The following is a 6,347-nucleotide window of genomic DNA, read 5'->3' as shown; positions in this document are numbered from 1 at the left end:
TTTTTTGTAGAGACAGGGTTTCACCATGTTGGCTAGTATGGTCTCAATCGCCTAACCTCGTGATCCACCCACCTCAGCCTCCCAAAGTGCTGGGATTATAGGCGTGAGCCACCGTGCCCAGCCAACTTGTTTTTCTTAAAAGAACCTTTAGTAAATGTTTGGCTTCTGTGGCTTCAGCTATAATTCAGATTATAGTTTTCAAAGCAGTGTTTCCTAAAGTTGTTGGTGTGAAATTGTTTTCCGTGACTTGAACCTAGTTGTTCTGAAGCTAATATATACTAATGGCTTCTCCCCAATTTATAATAGAAAACAATACAAAGTAACAGAGTAAATGTTAGTGGGTAAAAGCACGTAATGCTTAGTTCATTAGCTTTTCAAAAAAAATCACATGTAATTGTGTTTCAGAAATATATGTATAGTAATGGCATTTCTTGGTATTATTTGGTTTGTGTGATAGAATAAAATATTATAATTTTATGGTGTTTGAATTGGTTATCTATTGCTTTGTAACAAATTTAGCAGCTTAAAACCACAAACATTATCTCACAGTTTCTGTGGGTCAGGATTCTGTGCAGTTTACCTTGGGTTCACTGGCTTGGCCTCTCACCAGGCAGTGAAGGTGTTGGTGGTGGCTGTGATCATCCCAAGGCAGGATAGGGAGAGAATCCGTCTCCAAGCTCACTCCTGTAGATGTTGGCAGGATTCATCTCAGGCTGTTGGACTGGGCCTCCATTTCTAGATGGCTGTTGGTCAGAGGCCTTTTACAATACCTTGCCATGTGGGCCTCTCCATAGGGCAACTCATCACATGGCAACTGGCTTCCATCAGAGGGAGCAATGGAAAGAGCAGGAGAAGGGTGACCAAGGCAGGAATCGTCTCCTTGTAGCCTCATCTCAGAAGTGATGTTATTACTTTTGCTGCATTCTCTTTGTTAGAAGTGAGTCACTAGGTCCAGGGGCAGGAATTTTACAAGGGTATGAATGGCAGGAGGTGAGGGTGATCGGGGCCATTTAGAGGCTGCCTACCAGTGTTGAAGAAAATTGTTGACTTCTGTGAGCTGCAGCAGCAGACAGGAGAATGGCTGTCTCAAAAGTCCAGCTCCTCACATGGGTTTTAATGTGATGCCTTTTCCCCCTGATACATTTTGTTTAAATCTATGGTCATCTTGCCATTTAGTGGTGTGGTTTAATTGCATATTTGGCTTAGTCTGTATGTAAATGTTTAACACAGGTGTCTCTGTGCTTAACAGGAATCCTATTCATCTTCTTCACCAATATGGTTTGTGGACTCTGACGAGCCAAATCTGACATCAGTTCTGGAACACCTAGAAGATATCAAGAACAACCATTCAGTAAGGAAGGAAGCCAAGCTATTTTCTCTTTTCCTCATGAACGTTATATTTAGAAATTAAATGTAAGAGATAATATGATATAAAAGCATGATTAATGACTATAATCTTAGAGGAATTAAAGTCTGGGTATTTTAAGTCCTTCAAATCTTATTTACTACCTAGTTTCTCTTTATTATTTCCCTCATGTATAACCTTAGTTTAGATTAGGAATTCAAGATCTCTTTTTCCCTGAATTCTAACCATTAAGCCAAGCAAGCATTTTGAGTAGAGACGACTAGCCAAGGTGGGAGGTGGAAAAAAGACCAAGGTAGAAGTGAAGGGAGAGATGGGTAGAGTCACACCAGAACTAGTGTGAGGGAATTGCCTTTTTTTTTTTTTTTTTTTTTTTTTTTTTTTTTTTTTTGTTGAGACGGAGTCTCGCTCTATCACCCAGGCTGGAGTGCAGTGGCCGGATCTCAGCTCACTGCAAGCTCCTCCTCCCGGGTTCCCGCCATTCTTCTGCCTCAGCCTCCTGAGTAGCTGGGACTACAGGCGCCCGCCACCTCGCCGGGCTAGATTTTTTTTGTATTTTTTTAGTAGAGACGGGGTTTCACCGTGTTAGCCAAGATGGTCTCGATCTCCTGACCTCGTGATCCGCCCGTCTCGGCCTCCCAAAGTGCTGGGATTACAGGCTTGAGCCACCGCGCCCGGCCGGGAATTGCCTTTTCTTTCAAGGGTCTGTAAGTCTGCAGTAAAAGTCAAAGGTATTCAAATAGAAAGTTTTGTTTTTGCTTTTAGTATATAAAGAAGTATAACTTTCCATGTTGCAAAAATTTTAAAAACCTTTATTATAAAACTCATAAGCAACCATAAGCATATAAAACTCATAAGCAATCTATTGTAAAATATAGAAAAGAAAAGAAAAAAATAAAGTCTCTCATAATTTTTCTACCTAATATAATCACTGTTGACATGATGGCTATTTTCTACCCTTATATATTTTTTCTTTGCTAGTAAAATACAAAACCCTTATACATATGTTTAAATAGTTGAGGTCATATTCTCTATAGTTTTATATTCTTTTAAAAATCATTTACTAGGCCAGGTGTGGTGGCTCACGCCTGTAATCCCAGCATTTTGGGAGGCCGAGGCAAGCAGATCATGAGGTCAGGAGATCGAGATCATCCTGGCTAACATGACGAAACCCCATCTCTACTAAAAATACAAAAATTAGCCAGGCATGGTGGCAGACGCACCTGTAGTCCCAGCTGCTCAGGAGACTGAGACAGGAGAATGGTGTGAACCTGGGAGACAGAGCTTCCAGTAAGCCGAGATCGTGCCATTGCACTCCAGCCTGGGTGACAGAGCAAGACTCCATCTCTAAAAAACTTAAAAATTAAAAATTAAAAAGAAATAAAAAGCATTTACTGTATTTTCCTATGATGTCATAATCTTTATAGAAAACTAGCAATCATTATTTTAAGTTGACATGACTGTTTACCTAAAAATATCCAAAGGAACCAACTGAAAAAAAAAAAATTTTAAGATTGCTGGTTAAAAGCTCTGTTATATGAAAATCAATAGCCTTCCCCAATATTAGCTATAATCACATAGGAGATATAGTGGTAAAGTATTTTTTCAAGTATTTCAGCAAAAATTAAATGCCTAGGAATAAACTTACATGTGCAGGACTTTTATCAAGAACATGACAAAATTTTGCTGAGTGGAATGAAAGATTTGCATTCTATGTCCCTGGATGAGTAGATTTCATATTATAAATATGTTACTTATCACCATGTCTTCATATTAATTTATAAATGTAATTTCTGCTGGGCACAGTGTCTCACACTAGTAATCCCAAAAGTTTGGGAAGCTGAGGCAGGTAGATGACAATTAGCTAGGTGTGGTGGTACACACTTGTAGTCCCAACTACTCAGGAGGCTGAGGTGGGAGGATCACTTGAGCCTGGAGGCAGAGATTGCGGTGAACCAAGATCATGCCTCTGAACTCCAGGGATCTCTTTTGAGACCCTGTCTCAAAAAAAAAAAAAAAAAAAAAACCTGTAGATTTATTTTTGGAACTTGACAAAATGACTCTAACGTTTGTTTAGAAGAGTAATAAAAAATAATAAAGAATAGATTTATTCAACCAGATATTAAATAAAATATTGTGGAATAGCTCTGGGCAAGACAGATAAAGGCAATGGAAGTTTAGAACCAGAGTCATGCTAATGATAATTTAGTATAAGATAAAAATGGTATTTTAACTTAATAGGGAAAAGATAGATTATTCTGTAAATAGTCTTAGGAGAGCTGACCATTTGAGGAAGTTTGAGTCTTAACTCCAATTTTTGTCAAAATAAATTATAGTTGGTTTAAACACAAATATTCTTAAAAATAAGAACTGAAGAACATGGGTTTGAAGATATTTTAAGAGTTAAGGCTGAGGCTGGGCACAGTGGTTCACGCCTATAATCCCAGCACTTTGCGAGACCAAGGTGGAAGGAGTGCTTGAGCCCAGGAGTTTGAGATCAGCCTGGGCAACATGGCAAGACCCCCCTTCTCTCTCTCTCTCTAGATATAGATATACATATACATATACATATACAAAAAAAGAGTTAAGGTTTATATGGAGAGCCATGAAGATAAGAGGTAAAAATTAATTAAAAGCTAGATAGACACATGTTTACATCTCCAGAAAGGGGGTTGATGGGAAAGAATGATAGACATAGCTCCGTTACTGCTACCTCCTTTTAGGAAGTTGCTTGTGAACATCTAAAGATAACAGTTTTATAATAGCAGAAATGAGTTATTTTTCACTGTCTAAAACATTACATAAATATGTTCATAAAGTTAAATTAAGTAGGATATAAAATTGGGCCTAGTGTTTTAAAAAATAAATATATTTACATGAAGGAGAAAATGACTCACCTCCCACTCTTACAGCCTTTGCCAGTTTATCATAGCCTAGTTTCTTGAGAGAATAAGCTACATGTCTTCACCTTTTTTCACTGAATTCATTGTAATCTGGATTCTGCCCTCATCATTGCACTAAAATTTATCTCCTAGTTGCCAAATCTAGTGGCTCCTCTCTTAGTCCCCAAATTGACCCCTCTGCAGTATTTTGACACTGTTGATTGTTCCCCTGTTGAAACATTCCTCCATTCTTAATGTCCACCAATAAAGAGTTGGTTAAATAAAAATTATAGTGTGCAGTTTTATAATAGAATATTCTGTTGTAGATCAAAAGAAATGCAGCCAGTCCTTCCATAAGCATGTGCAAACTTCTAAGATATATTAAGTAAAAAAGTAAGGCATAAAATATTGTGTATAATCTGGCCCCTTTAGTATACAGTATTTAAAAATCCGTATCTGTGCTTATTTATACTTACTTTTTTCTCACCTGGTGGATACAGCAAACTGTGAATAGTAGAACACAATTAAAAAAAACATTGAGTGGCTTCTGTGCCAGGCCCTGTGATAACTGGGTATAAAAGACAAAAAAAGGCATGTCCCTGTCCTCTGGGAAGGGACATGATAATCTAATGGGACCTCCATCAGATTCCTTTCTTCTGTTTTGATCTGATCACCCTGCCTTGGTCTCCTCTGATCTCTTCTTCCTTGGCCTACTTCTTTCTTCTCTTCTCATTCTGTGCTTTCTCTGAGTAATCTTTGACTCCCATTACTGAAGTCATTACCTGTGTTCCAAGGATTCCTGAATTCACATTCATCTCCAGAGTTTCAAACTCATATATCTGTCTGTATATCATATATGTTAGGGAATCTCACTTGGAGTGACATGGCTGTTCAAAATGATGACAATTACATTTTCATGTATCCACCTCCTAGCACTCTATCAGCCCCATCATGTGTTCCCTCAATAATTCTCCTTGTCATTGTGAGTGGGACAAAATGAAATAATCAAACTAGTCTCCCATGCCTAAACCTGGGAACTGTCTTAGCATTCTTTTGTATGCTACTGTTCTCTGACCTCCCCAAACTAGTAAATTTCTAAGACCTGCCTTTTGAATGTCTTTTACTATTTTCCCTGTGATCTCAGTTTCTTCCTCCCATCCTTCAAATGCTTTTTGTGTGTGTGTCATGAGGGAAGGGAGTAAAATTGAAATTTGTGGAAAATGTACTACCTTGTCTGTCCTGTTGCTTGGTATGACTCCACTACCCTGCTGCCTCTCTCCCCCAGCACTCCTGTAGCCCCTTCTGTGCCAGAGGTCAGAGTGTCCAGGTCTGTGTCCAGATCGCCCTGCCTCATCTTATTTATGTAGTTAGCACAAACAGAGCGTATTGGGTGCATAACAAATGGGGCTTGGCTTCCTTTTAAGCATGAGGGTTTTTGGTGGATCCTAATCTACTGTTCAACCTTCCTTGCTTCCACTTGCTTCATTGCTCACTTTGGGAAGGTTTATCCTTTGCTTTGTTAACCCATTCTAATCTTATGTCTTCCTTTTTTGTCCTTTGTAAACCTGCTTATTTCTCTTCATCTCTTTTCTTGGTCAGAGACACCTAGGAAATTGTTCCTGACCAAGTGAAGTGAGGTGCCTTATTATATCCCATTTGAGTCACCTTATACATTGAAAATAATTTTAAACAATGAAAATCACACTTGTGCACATAGTTTACCTTGCTTACTTGCTTAAAGTAAATATGCTTACAACACAATTTGGACTTAAACCTGGAAATTTACAGTTATTCTTTGCAGTTTCCTAGTGAATTATTATTTTTTAGACAGACACTTAAAAGCCTACAAAGTATCCAGTGTTTCCACAGGTTTCATTTAATCTTAACTGTTCTGGGTAAGTTTTCATTTCTTTGTTTTACAGATGGCAAGACTCAAACTCAGGGAATTAGATATGATATTCCAGGGTCCTCTAGATTCCCAGGCTCTGTCTGCTAGATCACATTTGCTTAGGTACTTTTAACTGACTATGACTGGCATATATAATTTTATAATCCATGTGTGACAACACTGCCTATGTGGCTTTTTGTTTTCTTTTTTTTTT

General features: G+C 38.3%; 1 pseudogene; it reads left to right on the top strand.

Annotated features, from left to right (window-relative positions):
- The window catches only part of LOC105523336, a 15,983-nt pseudogene that overhangs the window by 8,477 nt on the left and 1,159 nt on the right, over positions 1-6,347 (top strand).

This window comes from Colobus angolensis, unplaced genomic scaffold, assembly GCF_000951035.1.
Source record: "Colobus angolensis palliatus isolate OR3802 unplaced genomic scaffold, Cang.pa_1.0 Scaffold112, whole genome shotgun sequence".
Taxonomy (NCBI): domain Eukaryota; kingdom Metazoa; phylum Chordata; class Mammalia; order Primates; family Cercopithecidae; genus Colobus; species Colobus angolensis.
Note: the sequence above shows the minus strand (reverse complement) of the source record. Positions and strands in the feature narration are given on the sequence as shown.